Below are 24,459 nucleotides of genomic sequence, written 5' to 3'. Positions count from 1 at the left end.
GCATCTGCTGTCACCTGAGTTTTTGATCTTAGCCATTCTCACTGGTGTGAGGTGAAATCTCAGGGTTGTTTTGATTTGCATTTCCCTTATGACTAAAGATGTTGAACATTTCTTTAGGTGTTTCTCAGCCATTCGGCATTCCTCAGCTGTGAATTCTTTGTTTAGCTCTGAACCCCATTTTTAATAGGGTTATTTGTTTCCCTGCGGTCTAACTTCTTGAGTTCTTTGTATATTTTGGATATAAGGCCTCTATCTGTTGTAGGATTGGTAAAGATCTTTTCCTAATCTGTTGGTTGCCGTTTTGTCCTAACCACAGTGACCTTTACCTTACAGAAGCTTTGCAGTTTTATGAGATCCCATTTGTCTATTCTTGATCTTAGAGCATAAGCCATTGGTGTTTTGTTCAGGTAATTTTTTCCAGTGCCCATGTGTTCCAGATGCTTCCCTAGTTTTTCTTCTATTAGTTTGAGTGTGTCTGGTTTAATGTGGAGGTCCTTGATCCACTTGGACTTAAGCTTTGTACAGGGTGATAAGCATGGCTCGATCTGCATTCTTCTACATGTTGCCCTCCTGTTGAACCAGCACCATTTGCTGAAAATGCTATCTTTTTTCCATTGGATGCTTTTGGCTCCTTTGTCAAAAATCAAGTGACCATAGGTGTGTGGGTTCATTTCTGGGTCTTCAATTCTATTCCATTGGTCTATCTGTCTGTCTCTGTACCAATACCATGCAGTTTTTATCACTATTGCTCTGTAATACTGCTTGAGTTCAGGGATAGTGATTCCCCCTGAAGTCCTTTTATTGTTGAGGATAGCTTTAGCTATCCTGGGTTTTTTGTTATTCCAGATGAATTTGCAAATTGTTCTGTCTAACTCTTTCAAGAATTGGATTGGTATTTTTATGGGGATTGCATTGAATCTGTAGATTGCTTTTGGTAAAATGGCCATTTTTACTATATTAATCCTGCCAATCCATGAGCATGGGAGATCTTTCCATCTTCTGAGGTCTTCTTCAATTTCTTTCCTCAGTGTCTTGAAGTTCTTATTGTACAGATCTTTTACTTGCTTGGTTAAAGTCACACCGAGGTACTTTATATTATTTGGGTCTATTAGGAAGGGTGTCGTTTCCCTAGTTTCTTTCTCGGCTTGTTTCTCTTTTGTATAGAGGAAGGCAACTGATTTATTTGAGTTAATTTTATACCCAGCCACTTTGCTGAAGTTGTTTATCAGCTTTAGTAGTTCTCTGGTGGAACTTTTGGGATCACTTAAATATACTATCATGTCATCTGCAAATAGTGATATTTTGACCTCTTCTTTTCCGATCTGTATCCCCTTGATCTCCTTTTGTTGTCTGATTGCTCTGGCTAGAACTTCAAGAACTATATTGAATAAGTAGGGAGAGAGTGGGCAGCCTTGTCTAGTCCCTGATTTTAGTGGGATTGCTTCAAGTTTCTCTCCATTTAGTTTAATGTTAGCAACTGGTTTGCTGTATATGGCTTTTACTATGTTTAGGTATGGGCCTTGAATTCCTATTCTTTCCAGGACTTTTATCATGAAGGGGTGTTGAATTTTGTCAAATGCTTTCTCAGCATCTAATGAAATGATCATGTGGTTTTGTTCTTTCAGTTTGTTTATATAATGGATCACGTTGATGGTTTTCCGTATATTAAACCATCCCTGCATGCCTGGGATGAAACCTACTTGATCATGGTGGATGATTGTTTTGATGTGCTCTTGAATTCGGTTTGCCAGAATTTTATTGAGTATTTTTGTGTCGATATTCATAAGGGAAATTGGTCTGAAGTTCTCTTTCTTTGTTGTGTCTTTGTGTGGTTTAGGTATAAGAGTAATTGTGGCTTCGTAGAAGGAATTCGGTAGTGCTCCATCTGTTTTAATTTTGTGGAATAGTTTGGATAATATTGGTATGAGGTCTTCTATGAAGGTTTGATAGAATTCTGCACTAAACCCGTCTGGACCTGGGCTGTTTTTGGTTGGGAGACCTTTAATGACTGCTTCTATTTCCTTAGGAGTTATGGGGTTGTTTAACTGGTTTATCTGTTCCTGATTTAACTTCGATACCTGGTATCTGTCTAGGAAATTGTCCATTTCCTGAAGATTTTCAAATTTTGTTGAATATAGGTTTTTATAGTAAGATCTGATGATTTTTTGAATTTCCTCTGAATCTGTAGTTATGTCTCCCTTTTCATTTCTGATTTTGTTAATTTGGATGCACTGTCTGTGTCCTCTCGTTAGTCTGGCTAAGGGTTTATCTGTCTTGTTGATTTTCTCAAAGAACCAACTTTTGGTTCTGTTGATTCTTTCTATGGTCCTTTTTGTTTCTACTTGGTTGATTTCAGCTCTGAGTTTGATTATTTCCTGCCTTCTACTCCTCCTGGGTGTATTTGCTTCTTTTTGTTCTAGAGCTTTTAGGTGTGCTGTCAAGCTGCTGACATATGCTCTTTCCTGTTTCTTTCTGCAGGCACTCAGCGCTATGAGTTTTCCTCTTAGCACAGCTTTCATTGTGTCCCATAAGTTTGGGTATGTTGTACCTTCATTTTCATTAAATTCTAAAAAGTTTTTAATTTCTTTCTTTATTTCTTCCTTGACCAGGTTATCATTGAGTAGAGCATTGTTCAATTTCCACGTATATGTGTGCATTCTTCCCTTATTGTTATTGAAGACCAGTTTTAGGCCGTGGTGGTCCGATAGCACGCATGGGATTATTTCTATCTTTCTGTACCTGTTGAGGCCCGTTTTTTGACCAATTATATGGTCAATTTTGGAGAAAGTACCATGAGGAGCTGAGAAGAAGGTATATCCTTTTGCTTTAGGATAGAATGTTCTATAAATATCCGTTAAGTCCATTTGGCTCATGACTTCTCTTAGTCTGTCGACATCACTGTTTAATTTCTGTTTCCATGATCTGTCCATTGATGAGAGTGGGGTGTTGAAATCTCCCACTATTATTGTGTGAGGTGCAATGTGTGTTTTGAGCTTTAGTAAGGTTTCTTTTACGTATGTAGGTGCCCTTGTATTTGGCCCATAGCTATTTAGGATTGAGCGTTCATCTTGGTGGATTTTTCCTTTGATGAATATGAAGTGTCCTTCCTTATCTTTTTTGATGACTTTTAGTTGAAAATTGATTTTATTTGATATTAGAATGGCTACTCCAGCTTGCTTCTTCTGACCATTTGCTTGGAAAGTTGTTTTCCAGCCTTTCACTCTGAGGTAGTGTCTGTCTTTGTCTCTGAGGTGTGTTTCCTGTAGGCAGCAGAATGCAGGTTCCTCGTTGCGTATCCAGTTTGTTAATTTATGTCTTTTTATTGTGGAGTTGAGGCCATTGATGTTGAGAGATATTAAGGAATAGTGATTATTGCTTCCCTTTATATTCATATTTGGATGTGAGGTTATGTTTGTGTGCTTTCATTCTCTTTGTTTTGTTGCCAAGACGATTAGTTTCTTGCTTCTTCTAGGGTATAGCTTGCCTCCTTATGTTGGGCTTTACCATTTATTATCCTTTGTAGTGCTGGATTTGTAGAAAGATATTGTGTAAATTTGGTTTTGTAATGGAATATCTTGGTTTCTCCATCAATGTTAATTGAGAGTTTTGCTGGATACAGTAACCATGGCTGGCATTTGTTTTCTCTTAGGGTCTGTATGACATCAGTCCAGGATCTTCTGGCCTTCATAGTTTCTGGCGAAAAGTCTGGTGTGATTCTGATAGGTCTCCCTTTATATGTTACTTGACCTTTTTCCCTTACTGCTTTTAATATTCTTTCTTTATTTTGTGCGTTTGGTGTTTTGACAATTATGTGACAGGAGGTGTTTCTTTTCTGGTCCAATCTATTTGGAGTTCTGTAGGCTTCTTGTATGTCTATGGGTATCTCTTTTTTTAGGTTAGGGAAGTTTTCTTCTATGATTTTGTTGAAGATATTTACTGGTCCTTTGAGCTGGGAGTCTTCACTGTCTTCTGTACCTATTATCCTTAGGTTTGATCTTCTCATTGAGTCCTGGATTTCCTGTATGTTTTGGACCAGTAGCTTTTTCCACTTTACATTATCTTTGACAGTTGAGTCAATGATTTCTATGGAATCTTCTGCTCCTGAGATTCTCTCTTCCATCTCTTGTATTCTGTTGGTGAAGCTTGTATCTACAGCTCCTTGTCTCTTCTTTTGGATTTCTATATCCAGGGTTGTTTCCATGTGTTCTTTCTTGATTGCTTCTATTTCCATTTTTAATTCCTTCAACTGTTTGATTGTGTTTTCCTGGAATTCTTTCAGGGATTTTTGTGTCTCCTCTCTATGGGCTTCTACTTGTTTATTTATGTTTTCCTGGAATTCTTTCAGGGATTTTTGCGATTCTTTCAGGCATTTTTGCGATTCCTCTCTGTAGGCTTCTACTTGTTCTCTAAGGGAGTTCTTCATGTCTTTCTTGAAGTCCTCCAGCATCATGATCAAATATGATTTTGAAAATAGATCTTGCTTTTCTGGTGTGTTTGGATATTCCATGTTTGTTTTGATGAGAGAATTGGGCTCCGATGGTGCCATGTAGTCTTGGTTTCTGTTGCTTGGGTTCCTGCGCTTGCCTCTTGCCATCAGATTATCTCAAGTGTTACTTTGTTGTGCTATTTCTGACAGTGGCTAGACTGTCCTATAAGCCTGTGTGTCAGGAGTGCTGTAGACCTGTTTTCCTCTCTTTCAGTCAGTTATGGGGACAGAGTGTTCTGCTTTCAGGCATGTAGTTTTTCCTCTCTACAGGTCCTCAGCTGTTCCTGTGGGCCTGTGTCTTAAGTTCACCAGGCAGCTTTCTTGCAGCAGAAAATTTGGTCTTACCTGTGGTCCTGAGGCTCAAGTTCGCTCGTGGGGTGCTGCCCACGGGCTCTCTGCAGCGACAGCAACCAGGAAGACCTGTGCCGCCCCTTCCGGGAGCTTCAGTGCACCAGGGTTCCAGATGGTCTTTGGCTTTTTCCTCTGGCGTCCGAGATGTGTGTGCAGGGAGCAGTCTCTTCTGGTTTCCCAGGCTTGTCTGCCTCTCTGAAGGTTTAGCTCTCCCTCCCACGGGATTTGGGTGCAGAGAACTGTTTATCCGGTCTGTTTCTTTCAGGTTCCGGCGGTGTCTCAGGCAGGGGTCCTACCGTTCCTGGGCCCTCCCCCACGGGAGCCTAGAGGCCTTATACAGTTTCCTCTTGGGCCAGGGATGTGGGCAGGGGTGAGCAGAGTTGGTGGTCTCTTTCGCTCTGCAGCCTCAGGAGTGCCCACCTGACCAGGCGGTTGGGTCTCTCTCTCACCGGGTCTGGGAGCAGAGAGCTGCTCAAGATGTTCTTTTCTTAACAACAAAAGTTTCCACATGGGCCTGCAAGGCTCAGGAGCAGGCAAATCCTGAGGGAGTCCAGGAGGGTCCAACGGGTCGGACTTGTGTATTGGGTGTCATAGAGGGGTCTTCTTCATGAGTGTTATTTCCTGGTTGTTTCTTTTTTCTGCAAGGTAGAGAAGGAAGGTTACATTTGTGTGTTTCTTTGTGTTATATTTATGTTTTTTTGTTTTTGCTTCAAAGTGACTTTGATAAACATATTATCATGGGACAGACACCTTCAACCTGTTTAGAATTGCTTCTCTATATTTTAAGGATGTTAAAGAAGGAGGGGTAAATCTCTTTTATTATTAAAAGAGATAAATTGATCACATTCTGCAGGTCAGAATGTTCCACTTTCAAGACCAATTGTTCCCCGGAAGGGTCCTTTGACTTGAGATTGGAACAGGGATGAGAAGATCATCTTTAAATCGAGATTTGGTCACACAGACCAAATACCTTATGTGATGGTTTCAGAAAATGTACTTAAAAACTGCCCTCTTGGATTAGACCATTTATCTCCAGACAACAAGCAAAAGTTGTTGACTTGGCTACCAAATATTCGAAAGACATGAAGGAAGAGATACTAGATCATAAGTGTCCTTTTGCACCACCCCTCTATCTGGTTCTCCAAGGAGTGAGAGAGGACAATGTTATCTGTCCCGACCCACAGGGCAGTCGACCAGGGTCTGGGGTCCACCTAGGAGAGAATGGGGGACAAGAGACGCAAAGAACGGACAGCAAGTCAAGAAGTCTGATCAAGCTGACAATTTTTAATTTTTCTCAGGCTGAAGATATACTGGTAGAAGCAAAATGTGGGGAGGGGTTGGGTGACCACAAAGAATGGGCCTGGCTTGATAACCAGGATATTGGCTGGGTAAATCGGCCAAGCGGGGGAACAGCAGGGTGGGTTGCTTAGTGACCTGACCATCAGTGCCTGACCACCGGTACTCAGTGATCTGACACCTAGATTTATGTTAACTATTGAATTTATGTAGAGCTGCAGGTGCTGCTTTGATCTAACCTAAGGCTATTGCTTCTTGTTCTATCATAAGGCTAAAATATAATTGCTTTTTAACCTGAAGAATATTGCTTATTATTCTAGCATAAGGCTAGAACACAATTGCTTTTTAACTTGAAGGCTGCTTTCGCCATCTCGAGGCTGCTCCCAACATCTTCCCCTTTTTCTTTACTTAGAAGGACCATGGTGGTAATTTTTCTTTTTTTTCTTTCTTTTTGTTAAGGTAGGGATAGAGGCCTTACTTCTGGTATTTTTGGTTGGTGTTAACTCTCACGTATGTTTTTTGGATACAGGGGCCCATGAGGCAAACAACACTTAGCTCAGGCAAGGGAAGGCACAAGCAGGCAGGGTGGTCCCGGGCAGGACTTTAAGCCATGAGAGACCCCTCGGGAACTGCGCCTGTCTTAGGTTGGAGCAAACCGTTCTTATGTCTCTAGGCCCGTCATTGGATATGGCAGCAGCTTATGGCGGCCCTCCTGTCTTAGGCCTCAAATGGTCAGAGAATGTTGCTCTCTTACCCGTCATTGACTATCCAGTTCAGCTCACAGGGGGAGGTGGTTGATAGCAAGGCACACACCTCGATCATTCATCTCATGGTGATGACAATGGACCTGTATATGCCTAGCTTGAGTGGTTTTGGGTTGTTGCTTACATGCCATGAGCATGTTGAAAATCACGGGTCCCGTAACCACAGGCAAAGTATTAATTAGGGATCTTATAAAGAGAATCAAAAGAGCCAGGCTTGTCTCTCAGGGGGCCCAGGAGCTTTGTACAAAGGCATCCCCTTGTAGTGTCTCATCTCGCCTCCCTTAGCAAAGGTCTTTGTCACCAAGAGGGTGGAGGGCCTGGGACACCTCCCCTTATTAGGTCCTGGGGCAGAAATGCCCTTTCTTAGGTTGGGTGGAGATGGGAGTGGGAAGTGTCTGAGGTGGGATAATATTTTTGTCTTGTGTTTGCTGATCCTCCATAGCCAACCTATGATAATGAATCTGTATAGGTTTAGCCATTAAATCATCTATTTGTCGCTTTATAAAGCCTGTAAGTTTACTAAGAGACCAAGGGCCAAACGAAATAAGCAAAATTAATCCCACCAGTGGTCCTAAAATGGAGGGCAGTAAGATGGTAAGCCATGGGGAGGTTGAAAACCAGTTCTGATACCAGCTTTCATCCTTTTCTCTCTCTTTCTTTCTCTTTTCTAAGCCTTCTCTAACCTTTTTCATAGTCTCTTTTACCATGCCTGTTTTGTCTACATAGAAGCAATACTCTTCTTTGAGTGCTGCACAGAGTCCTCCTTGTTGTAAAAAGAGCAGATCAAGTCCTCTGCGATTCTGAAGGACCACTTCTGCGAGGGAAGACAGAGAGTCAGACAGGTTGTCAACCCCTTGCTGGAGTCTTTGGACGTCAGCATCGATGGTAGCGCTGAGTTCTTGGTACCTGGATTTAGAGAGAACGAGTGAAGAGATACCTGTCCCTGTTCCCACGGCACCAAGGCCAAGGAGCACTGATATGGTGATGGCAGAAATAGGTTCTCGTCGCTGACGGACCAAAGTGGGGGATAGGTCAGAAGATTGATCCCAGAGATGAAAAAATTCCTCTGAACGATAATAAATTAATCGAGGAACTAATTGTACAAGAATATAAAAATCTGACTTTATGGGGGAAAAGGCCTCAGTTGAAAGGCATGGAGTAAGGCCATCGAGGCAAACCCACCAGGCATCATTAGGGGGCAACAGGTATTGACTGTTTTTATCAGGGGCAAGGGTGAGATTACAAAGGTGGGCATACTGTAAGGGGGAGTTATAAGGGTAACACAAAGGCCCAATCCAGAGACCTGGGAGAGGGACAAACCATTCCATTCTCCAGGTTGCCAGCGGCAATGTCTAGAATCATTGGTGGGAAAAAACGTGCCAGGAATAGCAATTCCCTCATAAAAGGGTAGCTGAGAATGATAACATAGCCAGCAATTATCCATAAGATCGGGGGAAGTAGCATTAAGCGTAAGAAAGGTTTGATTTATTAGGGTAAGGACGAGGTTCTGGGGAGAAGAAACTAACAATGTGGGAACATGACTAGCAGAGGTAGGGAATTGTGGTTCTGAAGGAGATTGGAGTGGAGGTACTAAAATGGGATTGGGCCCAATTGGTATTGGCTTGGAAGCATGGGCAGGTTCTTTGAGAAGTTTTATGGTGAAAGTGAGACCTGTGTCTGACCCAACCTGATATAGACGGAGGCCCCATGAGAAGCCATGTGTCCAATCCTTGTCCTTTGCGTGATTGGTAAATTTAATATCTAGGGGAAGACACCAACCTCGGGTGGATGGTTCACTGCCCTTACAGAGGGGGTTGCGATGGAGATAGTTAGAGGGGGGAGAAAAATTTCTAGATACTGTGATGTAATCCCAGGAAGAAGTTGGTTCCCAATAAGTTTTCCAGTGGTCTCACATCCCCAGGAGGCACAATAGTGATCTGACTCGCCATTATTGTGGAATGCATGACCTCTGTGATAACCAGGGCATACGTAAAAGTCAGTGGCCTGAAGCAAAGTGCATCTGATTGCATTATCGCAGCCAGGCTGGGCAGATCTGTGGGTCGAAATGAACAAATTGTGGGTTTGATGGCTCTGAATGTGGGGCATGTTATCCTCTGGGGCTACTTGTAACTCAAGCTGATGTTCAAGGCCCCAAGGGGCCCCAGCCCCGAGGGCTAATTTACAGAGGTCTGGGTGGAGTGAAGTAGGCCACCAGATAGCAGTAGAGATTTGTGAAATTGACCAAGCCACATCTTGTCTTTCTGTAAGAACTATCCAGGTGTAGTTCCAAGGCATATGTCTATTGTTAGAGTACTTGGGCTGTTGGCGACGAGGGATGGAGATCACCTCTGTCAGTAGCAGGATCAAAAGGATCTTTTTCTGAAGCAGCATCTGGAAGAGAAAAGGGATAAGTCTCAGGAGGAGACGACAGCTCCATTCTGGACATTGGTGGGTTAACAGTTCTTATGAGTCTTTCTGGCAACCACCTTGGGCCAGCATTCTCTTTGTCATATATACAAACAGATCCTCGTCCCCAAATGAGGATGGGGTCCGGTCCTTTCCAGTGTCCCGTGAGGGGATTTTTCCATCGTACTAACGCATGGGAATCTTGTGACTTAGGGTGCCACAAACGGTCAGCAGCTGACCTGCCCTCAATATCAAGAGATAGGAAATTAAGTACGAAAAGGGCATGATTGAGCCTAATTTGAGGTGTCAGAGGAGAATAAGCATCTGTGACTGTTGTTAGACATTGAAGCATGTTCTTTAAGGTTTGATGGGCCCGTTCTACTATGCCCTGGCCCTGAGGATTATATGGAATACCTGTAATATGTTTAATACCAAACTGGGCACAAAATTGTTGAAATTTAGCCCCCGTGTATCCAGGACCATTGTCAGTTTTGATAATCTGTGGCTTTCCCATGGTAGCCATACACTGTAAAGTGTGGGTGATCACATCACACGACACTTCTCCTGAAAGGGGGGACGCATGAATGAACCCACTATAAGTATCTATGGTGACATGAAGGTATTTTAGCCTTCCAAAGGAGGGAAGGTGGGTGACATCCATTTGCCATCATTCGTTGGGGACCAGTCCCCGGGGGTTGACTCCTAAGTGGGGAACTGGCAATAATGTGGCGCATCCTCCACAGGATTTAACTATTTCTCTTGTTTGATCTCTGGAGATCTTAAACATCTGACGCAAGGTGGAGGCATTTAGATGGTGTAGTGCATGAGCCCGCCTTGCCTGATCTATGGGGTCTATAAGGGCAGGGAATATAGCACGAGTGGCCTCATCAGCCAAGGTGTTCCCTTTTGACAGAGGGCCACCTAGACCAGAGTGGGCCCTTAAGTGTCCCACGAAAAATGGCTCTGTTCTCTTAATAATAAGGGATTGAATTTCTACAAACAACTTGGAAGCCGTAGAAGCAGGCTTAATATATGGGACCGTTTCTAATACTGGAATAGAGTGAGCCACATAGGCACTATCAGTATATAGATTAAATGGGGTTGTTGCTAATTTTTTAAAGACCTGAAGTACGGCAAACAACTCAACAAGCTGGGCAGAGGAGTATGGGGACTGTATTGTGGTGACTTATTCCTGTATAACATAGGCAGCTTTGCCAGTTGAGGAGCCATCTGTAAATACCAAGGCACCTTCATGTAACGGGGTCTTGGAGGTAACTTTAGGAAAGGTCAAGGAATGTATTTTTATGAATTGTATAAGGGGGTCATTTGGGTAATGATTATCTATAATTCCTGCAAAGGAGGCGCAAGCTATGGCCCAATCGTCATTAGACTGAAATAGCCAATCAACTTGCACTGAAGTATAGGGAACAATAATAATGTCAGCATCTTTTCCAAAATATTGTCTAGACATTTTTCTTCCTTTTCTAATTAAGGCAGCAGATAGGGAGTAATAGGTGGCCAAAACCTTGTTTGGATTGGAGGGAAGATATACCCAAAATAGAGGGCGTCCTTTTTCTTTTGGAGCCCGGGGTTGTTGCCAAAAGACTCCCACTGGGGTATGTGTAGTAGCACAGACAATAAAATATAGGGGGGAAGCATAATGTATCTGGAATGAGACCTGAGAGGAGATAGCCTGACCTATCTGTTGTAGTGCCAAGGTGGCCTGGGGTGTGAGGACTCGGGGGGACAAGGGATGAGAATCTCCTGAAAGAAGTTCATTAAGAGGGACTAAAGCCTCAGGGGGAATCTTTAAATACAGGCGGATAAATTGAAGGTTTCCAAGTAATTGTTGAAAATCAGGTAGAGTTTTAAGGGATGAAAGCTGGAGTTCAACTTTGGGGGTACGGATCTGTTCGAACTCAAGTTCATATCTCAGATAGAAATATGGGTCTCGTATTTGAATCTTTTCAGGGGCAATTTTAAGCCCCCAGGAGCTAAGGGCCTCTTGGAGTTGTTGGAAGCATGAAAAGGCCTGTTGCTTATCAGGACCACCCAATAATATATCATCCATGTAATGAAGAAGATAAATTTGAGGCCAAGCTCTCCTGATGGGCTGGATTACCTGGGCTACGTATTTTTGAGCCAGAGTAGGGCTGTTGGCCATGCCCTGAGGAAGGACACGCCAATGAAAGCGGTCCATAGGACCCTGGAAATTAACTTGGGGAATGCTGAATGCAAAATGGTGACAATCTTCTGGGTGAAGAGGTATGGTAAAGAAGCAATCCTTTAAATCGATAATAATTTTAAAAAGCTCAGCAGGAATGGCAGCAGGGGAAGGAAGACCAGGTTGTAGTGCTCCCATGGGTACCATAACTTTATTTACCGCGCGAAGATCCTGTAAGAGCCTCCATTTGCCAGATTTTTTCTTAATGACAAAAATTGGGGTATTCCAGGGGGAAGAGGATGGCTCAATGTGGCCAGCTGCTAACTGTTCCTGCACTAACTGTCTAGCAGCTGTCAGTTTTTCTTGAGTTAGTGGCCACTGATCAACCCAGACAGGGACATTATCTCTCCAAGAGATCTTCTCTGCATGAGAGACAATTTCTGTATGAGCCTGGGGGGCAGGCATGACTGTGGCCGCTAAGGAAAATGTGAAGGCGGAGATCCCAAGCCTCTTTGATCTAGCTTCTGTGTCATAACCAATGGTTCTTTAATGCCCTGTGCCTGTTTTCCCAATCCTTGTCCAGGTAGAAATCCCTGAGCCAACATCTGGTTTGTAACTGCCTCGTTAGGGCTACACATGATAACATTCATCTGGGAAAGGATGTCTCTCCCCCAGAGGTTAATTGGCAAGTCAGGTATTACATAGGGAATCACAGTTCCTGAATTTCCTTCTGGATCTGTCCATCTAATAGTCTGAGCACTGACTCGTGGATTTTTAGAGTGTCCAATTCCTTGTAAGTGAGTGGCTGAATCAGTTAATGGCCAGGCAGCAGGCCAAAACCTGTCAGAAATAACTGTGGCGTCAGTTCCCGAGTCTAAAAGTCCTTGGAAAGTTTTTCCATTCAGACTCAAAGTAAGCATAGGCCGAGAAGAAGATATCTTCTGAACCCAAAACACCTCAGATATTCCTTGTTCTCCCGGGGCTCTGGCATCTTTATGATGTGGATTTCTGACTGGCAGCTTAGTGAGTAACAATAACTGTGCAATGGCTTGTTGTGTAGGTATAAGTATCGGGCCACTTGTGGCACTGGCCAGGACCCGTATTTCTCCTTGGTGGTCGGGGTCTATAACCCCAGGTGTGATCTGGAGTCCTTTCAGGGATAGGGAAGCTCTACCCAAAATCAAACCAAGAGTATTTAGGGGTAAGGGGCCATAAACGCCCGTGGATATAGCCTGGATACCTTCCTCAGGTGTTAGTATTGTACTGGTGGAGGCACAGAGGTCCAGTCCTGAGCTGTTCTTTGTGGCTCGCCAGAGATGGGCAATTGATTGGGTGAGGGGTGGGATTGATTGGGTGAGGTGTGGCTGGCTTGCTGAGGGACAAACCCTATTGCCCCGGGGCCTGTCCTGAAGGAGGGGGCCGGAGGCTGCCCCCGTGGGAAGTTTCCCGACTGCCAAGGAGGCAGAGGGCGGCCTTGGCTGTCAGTTTTGGATCGGCATTCGTTAGCCCAATGTCGACCTCTAGAGCAGCGGGGGCACAATGTAGTAGGTAGAGCCCTCATTGGGGAAGCATTCCCTTGTCCCTCAGCTGGGGGTCTTTTATTTTGACGAGGGTGGGGGCATTCTCGCATGAAATGACCAACTTGTTTGCAGTTAAAGCAGGTTTTTTGAGAATTAAAGCCTGCCTTTTGAAGAGCAGCTCCAATAGCTAAACCGATAGCATGGCTTGTTCCTGCCCCTGCGCAGAGGCGAACATACTCTGCCAAAGGCTTTGACCGGTGGTGTTTGAGAATATCCTGGCAAGTGGAATTAGCATTTTCAAATGCTAGCTGTTTAATAAAGGGATTTTCAGGCTCTTGAACACCAAACAAGCGCTCTGCTGTCTCGGTCAAACGGCTGACAAAAGAACAGTATGGTTCGTCAGCTCCCTGGAGTACCTTAGTGAGCGTGGAGGAGAAACCAGACTTGGGAGGCAACCTTTTCCAGGCTGCCAGGCATGCCTGACGAATTTGAGCCAAAAGACCAGGAGAAAATTGCATTTGAGACTCTAAAGTATTAAAGGGTGGCTCACCAAGAATCTTTTTTGCTGTCCATGACCTGGTATCAGGACGTACACGATTTTTTGTTTCAATTTCTTTTGTGGCTTCAGCCATTTCAGATTTCCAAAGCACAAAGTCGCCTCCTGAAAGCCCGGCTCGGGCAAGCTGCGAAAACTCGTTTGGTGTGAGCCATCCTTCAGTGGAGGATTCTAAAAGTGCCAGTGTAAAGGGGGCCACAGGGCCATAATTTGATACCGCTGTTTTGAGCTTTTCTAATATTTTAAAATCTAGGGGCTGATAATGATAGCGTGGAGGACCCGGTGCAGCCCGAGCTGCGCGGGACCCAGAGCCAGCAGCTGTATCTCCTGGCTCCTGTGAGTCGGGGTGAAGTTCTGTCTCCTCCTCAGAATCACCATCTGTATCTCGATCCTCCTCCTCCTCCAGGGTACCTGGGGTGGAGGGGTCTCTAGGGACTTTTGTCCCACTCCTCAGGGAGAGGGGAAAAGCTAAAATTTTATGTTTCTTGTTTGGAGTTTTACCCTGGCCTGTAGCCTTAAGCTGGGGACTCTGCAAGGGTGTCAGCTCTGTCAATTTTGTCTCTAAATCGCGAAGAGCTATAAGCAATTGTACCTGCTCTTTTCTAGTCTCTACCATGTGTCTCAAGGATGTCACATCGTTGGTCAGCTGGCGACAAGCATCTGAGACAGGGGGTGAATCAAGGACTGTATATAGGAGGCCATAAGGCGGAGGGGGAAAAGATAAGGGAGAGCGAGTACCAGCTCTGGTACCATCTGTGGCCAGTGCTATAGTGGCTGTTTTTGACTCAAAACGAGCAGCTCCTGCCTCTATTTTAACCTCCTGCTCAGGAGAAGAAACACCACCTTTGCCTAAGTCTTGAAGAGAAGGATAAAGTTGTCTATTAGGTTGGCATTCTGGTGTATTGGGTGGAGCATTGGACATAATCTTTTCAGCGGAGAAAGGTCTAGCAGAGATAGGATCAAAGGCACTCTCCATATCAATAATGACCGATGGGGGGGAAGGCAACGACTTAATGCCAGAGGCCGACTCCTCTCCCAGTATGGGGTCAACAGGTAAGGGGAGAGGAGCAAGCTCCCTCAGCGAGCTTTCCTTCAGTGAACGCTCTCCTTCCTTGACTAAATGCTGAAGATCTGGCCATTCAGAGGTGGTTCTAAGGATATCATTAATAAGAGACCAATAACTAAAGGCAGTGACTGGAATTTTCGTAGGACCAAGAACCTCATAATAATCTTTAAAACAATCTCCAACTCTGAGCCACCTTTTTTGATCAATTGTCCCTTCCCGGGGAAACCAGGGACATATATCTTCTACCAAATCTAAAAATTTTATTAAATCCTTCTTTTTAACCCTAATTCCTCGTGTCTTGAGTGACTGCTTCAGTCCTGTCAAATAGTGACTGCTTTGAAAATGCTTGTCCCATCACTTACTAACCTTAAGATCTGCGCCGCGCTATGAACTCCTCCCAGACTGTCTCATGGCGGGTGTTCCGTGGCGTCCTAGCGATCCAAAGTCACTCTCTGGTGCTTCAGAAAAGGGCGGACAGGCCTGTCCTTACTGATGAGCGGCGTTCTCTCCTCTGTGACCCCCAAGGGGTCCCTGTTCGGGTGCCAGTTGCCCCGACCCGCAGGGCAGTCGACCAGGGTCTGGGGTCCACCTAGGAGAGAATGGGGGACAAGAGACGCAAAGAACGGACAGCAAGTCAAGAAGTCTGATCAAGCTGACAATTTTTAATTTTTCTCAGGCTGAAGATATACTGGTAGAAGCAAAATGTGGGGAGGGGTTGGGTGACCACAAAGAATGGGCCTGGCTTGATAACCAGGATATTGGCTGGGTAAATCGGCCAAGCGGGGGAACAGCAGGGTGGGTTGCTTAGTGACCTGACCATCAGTGCCTGACCACCGGTACTCAGTGATCTGACACCTAGATTTATGTTAACTATTGAATTTATGTAGAGCTGCAGGTGCTGCTTTGATCTAACCTAAGGCTATTGCTTCTTGTTCTATCATAAGGCTAAAATATAATTGCTTTTTAACCTGAAGAATATTGCTTATTATTCTAACATAAGGCTAGAACACAATTGCTTTTTAACTTGAAGGCTGCTTTCGCCATCTCGAGGCTGCTCCCAACAGTTATCTTTCTAACCACACTTTTCTTAACCCCACGTACAAAACACTAGACCCTACTGACAACTGAGCATCAGACAGCCCCATCACAGGCAGAAACAGAGGGGCCTGCTGCAGGGAAATGGATCTGATGGGGGATGGCATTTAAGCTAATGTCAGTTGCTCTGCCCTTCCTCACAGCAGGAAGGTGGACAACCAAGTGAATCAACTTTATCTTTATTCTGCCCTCACCACCAGCAACTTTTATAACTGGAAATGTCAGAACCTTCCTGTACACATAACCCCAGTGATCTAATCAATCTCTAATAGACATTCCTGTTCCCTCACCAGTCAACTTGGGATGATTGTCAACAACTTTTTCAGATTCTTTTAACCTCAGAGGAGATGGAGAGAGGATGCAGACAGAAGCCAGGAGTTGGTTTCTGGCCCTAAAGGGGAGCCCGCCAATAACCAAGTATTTACTGATGCTTGCTTCCCTCCATAGTCCACACAGACTCTGATTTTAACACAGTTAAAGGTAAAAGGAGTATCATGGTCTAACATCAGGCTCTGCTGGTAGGTCTCAAAATGGCCACAAGATGGCTCACAACTTTAGCTACATTATATGACATTGGGAAGATAGAAAATGAAATCCCTGCAGTTTTTTAGACAGGGTCATGGAGACATTTTGACAATACATCATCATGGAACCTGAATTTATCAGAAACAAAGGCTGTAGTGGTTCTAGCTTTTATTAATCAGGCATCCCCAGATATTGATAAAAATTTCAAGATATTTGAAACGTTAGGAAAAAAAGAGTGTGATTGACTTAGTGATAGATGCAGAGAGAATTTTATTGGATAGACTTTGGAGGAGAATCAGATTAGTGGACAGACGTATCAGACTGGAGACATGGCAAGGGCTCTGTTGGCAACCACAGCCAAACCAGAAGGCTGTTAAAGACACCTAAAACTGATAGATCCAGAAGAAGGAGGAAAGGGGATACCCAAGGATCATGACTAGCAGAACATAGGAAAGAACCAATGTGTCTATCATAAGGAGCATGGCCATTGGGACAGGCAGCACCCTAAGAGGAATAAGACTATCCAAACACTGTCCTTAAAAATGAGCATATGGGGAACTGGGTTTGTATATTTTCCCTAAGCCTAGAATAACTCCAACAGTGGAGCTTCTACAGACTGTGTGAATTTTGTCACAGTCTCTATGAGTTCATATGTGCACCAGCCATGTTGTGTCTGGAAATGCTGTTTCCTTAAATACACCCACTATCAATGACTCTTACATTCTTTCTTCTTTCTGTTTTCCATATATCCCTGAGCTTTTAGGAGAGATGTGTGATCTAGACATTCTACTTAGAGTTGTGCATTCCAAAGTCTCTTCATGTTGACAAGTAGTAGCTTTTCTTGTTAACTGTTGACTGCAGCATGAAGAAGCTGTTCTAATGAGTGATACAGTACTCTATGGATATGGCAGTGTTTCATGAGAATCTTTTTATTGCTACCTCCATTTAATAGATTAATAGCAGTACATTTTTCTCAGGACACATAATGTACCTAATCTCAAGTTTGTGGCCTTATAGACACTATCAGTTATAGGTTCCATCTCATCAATTTTTCAATCATGATCTTTCCAAGTCCATGACCATCCAGCCAATCCATTGGCTACAGCCTATGGGTCAGTGAACAATCATACAACTGGCCATTTCTTCATCCAAACAAACTGTAATATCACGTGTACTTTCTAAAGTTCTGCCCACTGTGAAGATTTTCCTTCACCTGTATCTTTCAGGGTTGTCCTGGAAAGGGATTGTAAAGCTGCAGCTGTCCACTTCTGGGTGCTGCCAGCATAATGTTCAGAGCCACCAGCAAACCAGGCCACAGTCTTCTCTTTTTTAGTCAGCCAATCATAAGGAGCACCCCATGAAGCTATAGGTCCGTGCTTGGCAGCAGATGATATCGTAACAGGAGTAGAGACCATAGGCATTTGAGCAACTTCATGTAACTTGCTTGTGCCTTTAGGACCTGCCCAGGCCCAATCAGATATACCATTTCCATTTGATAATAGACTACTGCTGTGCATGTCACATCCTTCTTTATGACTTGAAGGGTTTGAAAACACCCAGTTCATGATGAGAAGTTCAGGTCACATGGTAACTTGGTGTCCTATTGGCAAACGTTCAGTTTCCACTAAGGCCCAAGAACTATTTTTCAAAGGGAGGATAATTGTCTGCAGAGCATGGTAGACCTTTGTTTCAAATTCCTAAAGGTTTCTTCTGAGATTCACCTACAGGGGCTTGCCAGCGGCTCCAAATTTCATCTCTATCTGCCACTGACACATCGAGTACCATGGGGTCAGCTGTATCACATGGTCCAAGTGGTAGCGCAGCCTGCACAACAACCTGAACCTGATGAAGAGCCTTTTCCTGTTCCAGGCTCCAGACAAAGCTAGCAGCACTCTGAGGCACTTAGGAAATGGACCAGAGTAACACACCCAAGTGAGGAGTGTGCTGTCTCCAGAATCCAAATAGACCCATTAAATGTTGTGCTTCTTTCTTGGTGTTGGGAGTGGCCAGGTGCAATAACTTATCTTTCGCCTTAGAAGGAATATCTCTGCATGCCCCACACCACTGGACTCCTAAGAATTTCACTGATGTAGATGGTCCTTGAATTTTGGTTGGATTTATTTGCCATCTTTTGATATGCATATGTGTTACCAATGAGTCCAAAGTGGTTGCTTCATCTTTTTCACTTGGTCCAATCAGCATTATGTCATCAATATAGTGCACCAGTGTCATATTTTGTGGAAGAAACAAACGATCAAGGTCCCTTCTAACTAAGTTATGACACAGGGCAGGAGAGTTAATATAACGTTGAGGTAAAACTGTAAAAGTATACTGTTGGCCTTGCCAACTGAAAGCATGGCCTTGCTTTTTGTGATCCTTATGGATAGGTACTGAGAAGAAAGCATTTGCTAGATCAATAGCTGCATACCAGGTACCAGGAGATGTGTTAATTTGCTCAAGTAATGAAACTACATCTGGTAAAGCAGCTATAATTGGAGTTACTAACTGATTTAGTCTTTGATAGTCAACTGTCATTCTCCATGATTCATCTGTCTTCTGCACTGGCCAGATAAGAGAGTTAAAGGCAGATGTGATGGGAACCACAACCCCTGCATCTTTCAAGTCCTTGATAGTGGCCGTAATTTCTGCATTTCCTCCAGGAATACAATACTGTTTTTGATTCACTATTTTCTTTGGCAAAGGCCGCTCCAAAGGCTTCCATTTAGCCTGTCCAACCATAATAGCCCTCACTCCACAGGCCAGGAAACCAATGTGAGAATTCTGCCACCCTCTAAGTATATCTATCCCAATTATACATTCTGGAACTGGGGAAATGATGACAGGATGTGTTCGGGGACCTACTGGATCTACTATGAGTTGGACATCAGTCAAAACTCCATTAATCACCTATCCTCCATAAGCCCCTACTTTAACTGGAGGGCCACAATGTTTCTTGGGGTCTCCTAGGACCAGCATCAGTTTAGAACCATTATCCAATGAACCCCAGAAACTATGATTATTTCCTTTCCCCCACTTACCCTAGTAAAATGCTGTAGGACCCTCTGGGGGAAGAACTGGAGAAAGACTAACAGCAAAACTTTTAGGTATCTTATCAAGATCCTTGCTCAGGGGAACCTGGCCACCTCTTTATTGAAGGAGTTCTGGGTCTGCAAACTGGCTCAAGTCTAGAAACTTACTCACTGGCTGAGATTGCCTTTTGCCATGATCCAATGTAGCCTTCCTTTCATTTTTTTGAGAATTTTTTCTGCTTATACAGATCAAACAGATAATCAGTAGGCTTCCTATCTATTTCATGCCTGGAAACACGATGACTGATTAGCCAGTTCCAAAGATCCCAAAGAGTCATGCCATTATAAATTTCACCTCTCCTGTGCTGTCCTTTATGGGCTATGTTATTATAAATATTTTGTCTGTGCTGTCCATTATAATAACTACGACTACCTTGTGTCTGGCGATTCAATGCTGCCACCTGGCCCTTGTCAACTCGGTGCTCAATTAAACCCATGGCATTTATTTCATCTAATTGAGCAGCAGCATCTCCAACCTTAAGGTCTGGCCCAAAGAAAAGGGTAAGAATGAAACCCTTCAAATGTGTTGGTGCCCCTCTTACCAGTTTGTGTCTTATAGAGTTCGTGAAGGGCATATCTTTTGGGTCTTCCCATTTGTGGATGAGTGTGTTTTACACAACATACCTACTCTAGCATTGCGATTTTCCTGAGCCTTAAAATCCCTTAATCAACACTAAGCCAAGGAATGTCAGGCACCTCCAATTCCTTTTTCAGTAGGCCATCGTTTGATAAATTCTTCAGCCAACCATTCAAACAAACTTCTGACACCTTTTTTTTTTATTTTTATTAACGTGAGTACTTCTTATTTACATTTTGGTTGTTATTCCCCTTCACTGTTTTCAGGCCAACATCCCCCTAACACTTCCCCCTCCATTTCTATATGGGTGTTCCCCTCCAAACCCTCCCCCCACTACCACCCTTCCCCCAACAATCACGTTCACTGGGGGTTCAGTCTTGGCAGGACCAAGGGCTTCCCCTTCCACTGGTGCTCTTACTAGGCTATTCATTACTACCTATGAGGTTGGAGCCCAGTGTCAGTCAATGTATAGTCTTTGGGTAGTGGCTTAGTCCCTGGAAGCTTTGGTTGCTTGGCATTGTTGTTCATATGGGGTCTCGAGCTCCTTCAAGCTCTTCCAGTCCTTTCTCTGATTCCTTCAACAGGGGTCCCATTCTCAGTTCAGTGGTTTGCTGCTGCATTCACCTATGTATTTGCTGTATTCTGGGTATGTCTCTCAGGAGAGATCTACATCCGGTTCCTGTCGGCCTGAACTTCTTTGCTTCATCCATCTTGTCTAATTGGGTGGCTAATTGTATGGGCCACATGTGGGGCAGGCTCTGAATGGGTGTTCCTTCTGCCTCTGTTTTAATCTTTGCCTCCATATTCCCTGCCAAGGGTATTCTTGTTCCCCTTTTAAAGAAGAGTGAAGCATTTGCATTTTGATCATCCTTCTTGAGTTCCATGTGTTCTGTGCTTCTAGGGTAATTCAAGCATTTGGGCTAATAGCCACTTATCAATGAGTGCATAACATGTGTGTCTTTCTGTGATTGGGTTGCCTCACACAGGATGATATTTTCCAGTTCCATTCATTTGCCTATGAATTTCATAAAGTCGTTGTTTTGATAGCTGAATAATATTCCATTGGGTAGATGTACCACATTATCTGTATCCATTCCTCTGTTGAAGGGCATCTGGGTTCTTTCCAGCTTCTGGCTATTATAAATAAGGCTGCTATGAACATAGTGGAGCATGTGTCTTTGTTATATGTTGGGGCATCTTTTGGGTATATGCCCAAGAGAGGTATAGCTGGGTCCTCAGGTAGTTCAATGTCCAATTTTCTGAGGAACATCCAGACTGATTTCCAGAATGGTTGTACCAGGCTGCAATCCCACCAACAATGGAGGAGTGTTCCTCTTTCTCTACATCCTCACCAGCATTTGCTGTCTGACACTTTTTTTAACTGCACAAGCTTACATATTAAACCTAGAATCTCCACTCAGAGGGCCCATGTCAATAAACTCAGCCTGATCTAGTTTTATGCTCCTTCCACCATTATCCCACACCCTTAAAATCCATTCCCATACATATTCCCCAGACTTCTGCTGGAATGAATTAACAAACTCATTAAGCCCCTTAGTAGTGTAGCACATTTCCTCATGGACTACAACTTTCTACCTCTCCTCTAGGGGCCTGTTTTTCCTTGAGTCTGGTTATGGGTCTAGAAAAGACTATTGGTGGGTCTTGAAAAACATCAATATTGTCTTGTCTGGCTCCATTGAAAGTCACTGCTGGTTTATCAGACTCTGAGGGATTAATTTTTTTCATGTGAAAGAGGCAATATTTCAATGGGTGGGGCTGAAGGTAATACTTCCTCAGGTGGGGTAAACTATTGAGAATCTGAAGGTTTAAAATTCTCAACTTCAATACAATCCTCCCACACATCCCCATCCCAAGTTATAGGATCCCATTCTTTGCCAATTAATGCCTTTACTTTAACTGCTGACTCCCTCTGAGGCTGAGACTTGAATTTTCGGTGCAATTCAGCCAACCTTACAATGAGGACTTCAGTTGGATTTTCTGCAACTCAAGTTCTATGGCTGCTGGAGAGAAGATTCTCTCCAAGGGCACACTTAGAATCGCTTAGATTGTTTACATGCTTCAGGAGTCGTTCGATTTTATCAGACAGCTCATTCTTTCCCTTCATCAATTTTTCCAGTGATACTAAGAGAAACAAGACAAAAAAATTACTTTTTTAAAATTTTCTTCCCAACTTATGGAAAGTTTTGTACACTGAATCAACTAATTCATGAAGAAAATCAAAAGCACTAGCTTCTTTAACTTTGAAATATAGTTTCAACCATGGCTCTTCAATGTTCTCTGAGCTTCCAGGAGAGAGAGCATCTGGCGAGGTTTCAGTAGATGAAGATGCTGGTGAATTATTAAACTAACTCCAGATTCTTAAAAGATTCATCCTTACACGTCTGCTCCTCTAGAACCACTTCTGGTACCAATTTGTCTTAGTCAGGGTTCTCTAGAGTCACAGAACGTATGGGTAATCTTTATGTAGTAAGAGAATTGATTGATGACTTACAGTCTGTAGTCCAACTCCCCAACAATGATCAGCAGCAGCTGTGAATGGAAGTCCAAAGATGTAGCAGTGGCTCTGTCCCACTAGGCAGGCAGGCAGGCAAAAAAGAGAGACTCTTTCCGCTTCCAATGTCCTTATGCTGAAAATAAATACTTGTTTGACCTTCCCATTGAACTCAACAATGTCAGGGGTAGCAAGAAGGTGTGTCCCAGATTAAAGGTATGTCCCACCACACCTGGATCTGGGGCTTGCTTTGTCCTGGGTGACTTTAAACATAGAGTTCTCTTTGCCTTCAGCTCCTGGGATTCATAGCCACTTTGCATCAAGATCTCCATACCAAGATCCAGGTCAGAAACTTGTATCACCCAGCCTCGAGGTCAAGATCAAAGGTGAGCCTTCCAATTCTGGATTATAGTTCATTCCAGATATAGTTAAGTTGACAACAAGGAATAACCATGACAGCAAGAAATGCAATTAAAAATATGCACAAAATGATTGGTGCTTACTGACTTTTAGCAGTAGATTTGTTCTGTGATAAAGGAATTCTTTGTCTCATTATTCTAAAGTTCCAACACATCAAGTCACTTGATCCTGGCAAATGAACCTTGTAAACACTCATTTTCCCTCCCTTTGCTACCCCTGACATTGTTGAGTTCAATGGGAAGGTCAAACAAGTATTTATTTTCTTCAGTTATTTTCAAATTTTGCTTCCTGATTACTCCAGGATTCCAAGTGGGTTTTTGTGAAAGGAAGAAAAGTGTCATGAGCAAAAAGGTCAAGTGAGGGACTATCTTGTAAAATAGTGTGCTTTAGGGTGGGAGAGGTCCAGAGAGCAAAGTTGCATGTGCTAATGTTGAAATTGTCAAACAGTTGACTTGTTTGTTTGACCTTGTGAGAAAGTGCTGTCATCTACAAAACTCATGCCATAGACAACAAATTGATTTACAAGAAATTGAATTTTCTGCCAATCCCTGAGCTTTAAATGTTTTAAACTACTTTATGTCTTTGTGTTTTGCTACATTTAGAGTGACTCTGCATGCACATACCTAGAGGGCTTTGAGTAGACACACTTGCAAGTGGTTATCCCTAAACTGATGTACACACATGAAGCATTAAATGGACTTGGCATATGTATGAATATGAAGTGTGTGTGTCTGTGTGTGTGTGTGTGTGTGTGTGTGTACCTACATGTAGTTCAGAGGGGGTAGAGTAAGAGTAGAAGTTGGAGAGGGGACAGAGAATGGTGGAAATGATGTATTCACAGTACACATGTATAATATTCTCAAGAAATTTAACAAGAGAGATAGTGTTTTCTTCATATTTTAGAGAATATTTTTGTTACATTGATGAAATCTAATAGTTAAATATCTCCATACACAAATGAATATAAACTATCATATTTATTTTCAGACTTCTGAGAAGCCACAACTTTTTATATTTTTAAAGTCTTTCTGTGTGTGTGTCTCTTAGTGTGTGTTTGCCTTCGTGTGTGTGTGTGTGTGTGTGTGTGTGTGTGTGTGTGTGTGTGTGTGTGTGTGTCTGTTTGTGTTTACCTTGTGTATTGAGGCCAGAAAATGGATCCAATGGAACTAGGATTAAAAAGCAGCTATGATGTTCATAGCAGCCTTATTTATAATAGCCAGAAGCTGGAAAGAACCCAGATGCCCTTCAACACAGGAATGGATACAGAAAATGTGGTACATCTACACAATGGAATATTACTCAGCTATCAAAAACAATGACTTTATGACATTCATAGGTAAATGGATGGAACCGGAAAATATCATCCTGAGTGAGCTAACCCAATCACAGAAAAACACACATGGTATGCACTCATTGATAAGTGGCTATTTAGCCCAAATGCTTGAATTACCCTAGATGTACAGAATACATGAAACTCAAGAAGAATGATCAAAATGTGAATACTTCACTCCTTCTTTAAAAGGGGAACAAGAATACCCTTGGCAGGGAATAAAAAAAGATTAAAAACAAAGATTAAAACAGAGGCAGAAGGAACACCCATTCAGAGCCTGCCCCACATGTGGCCCATACATA

This window comes from Rattus norvegicus, chromosome 12 (genome assembly GCF_021556685.1).
Source record: "Rattus norvegicus strain SHRSP/BbbUtx chromosome 12, alternate assembly SHRSP_T2T, whole genome shotgun sequence".
Classification (NCBI taxonomy): Eukaryota; Metazoa; Chordata; class Mammalia; order Rodentia; family Muridae; genus Rattus; species Rattus norvegicus.
This window is presented reverse-complemented; position numbering follows the sequence as displayed.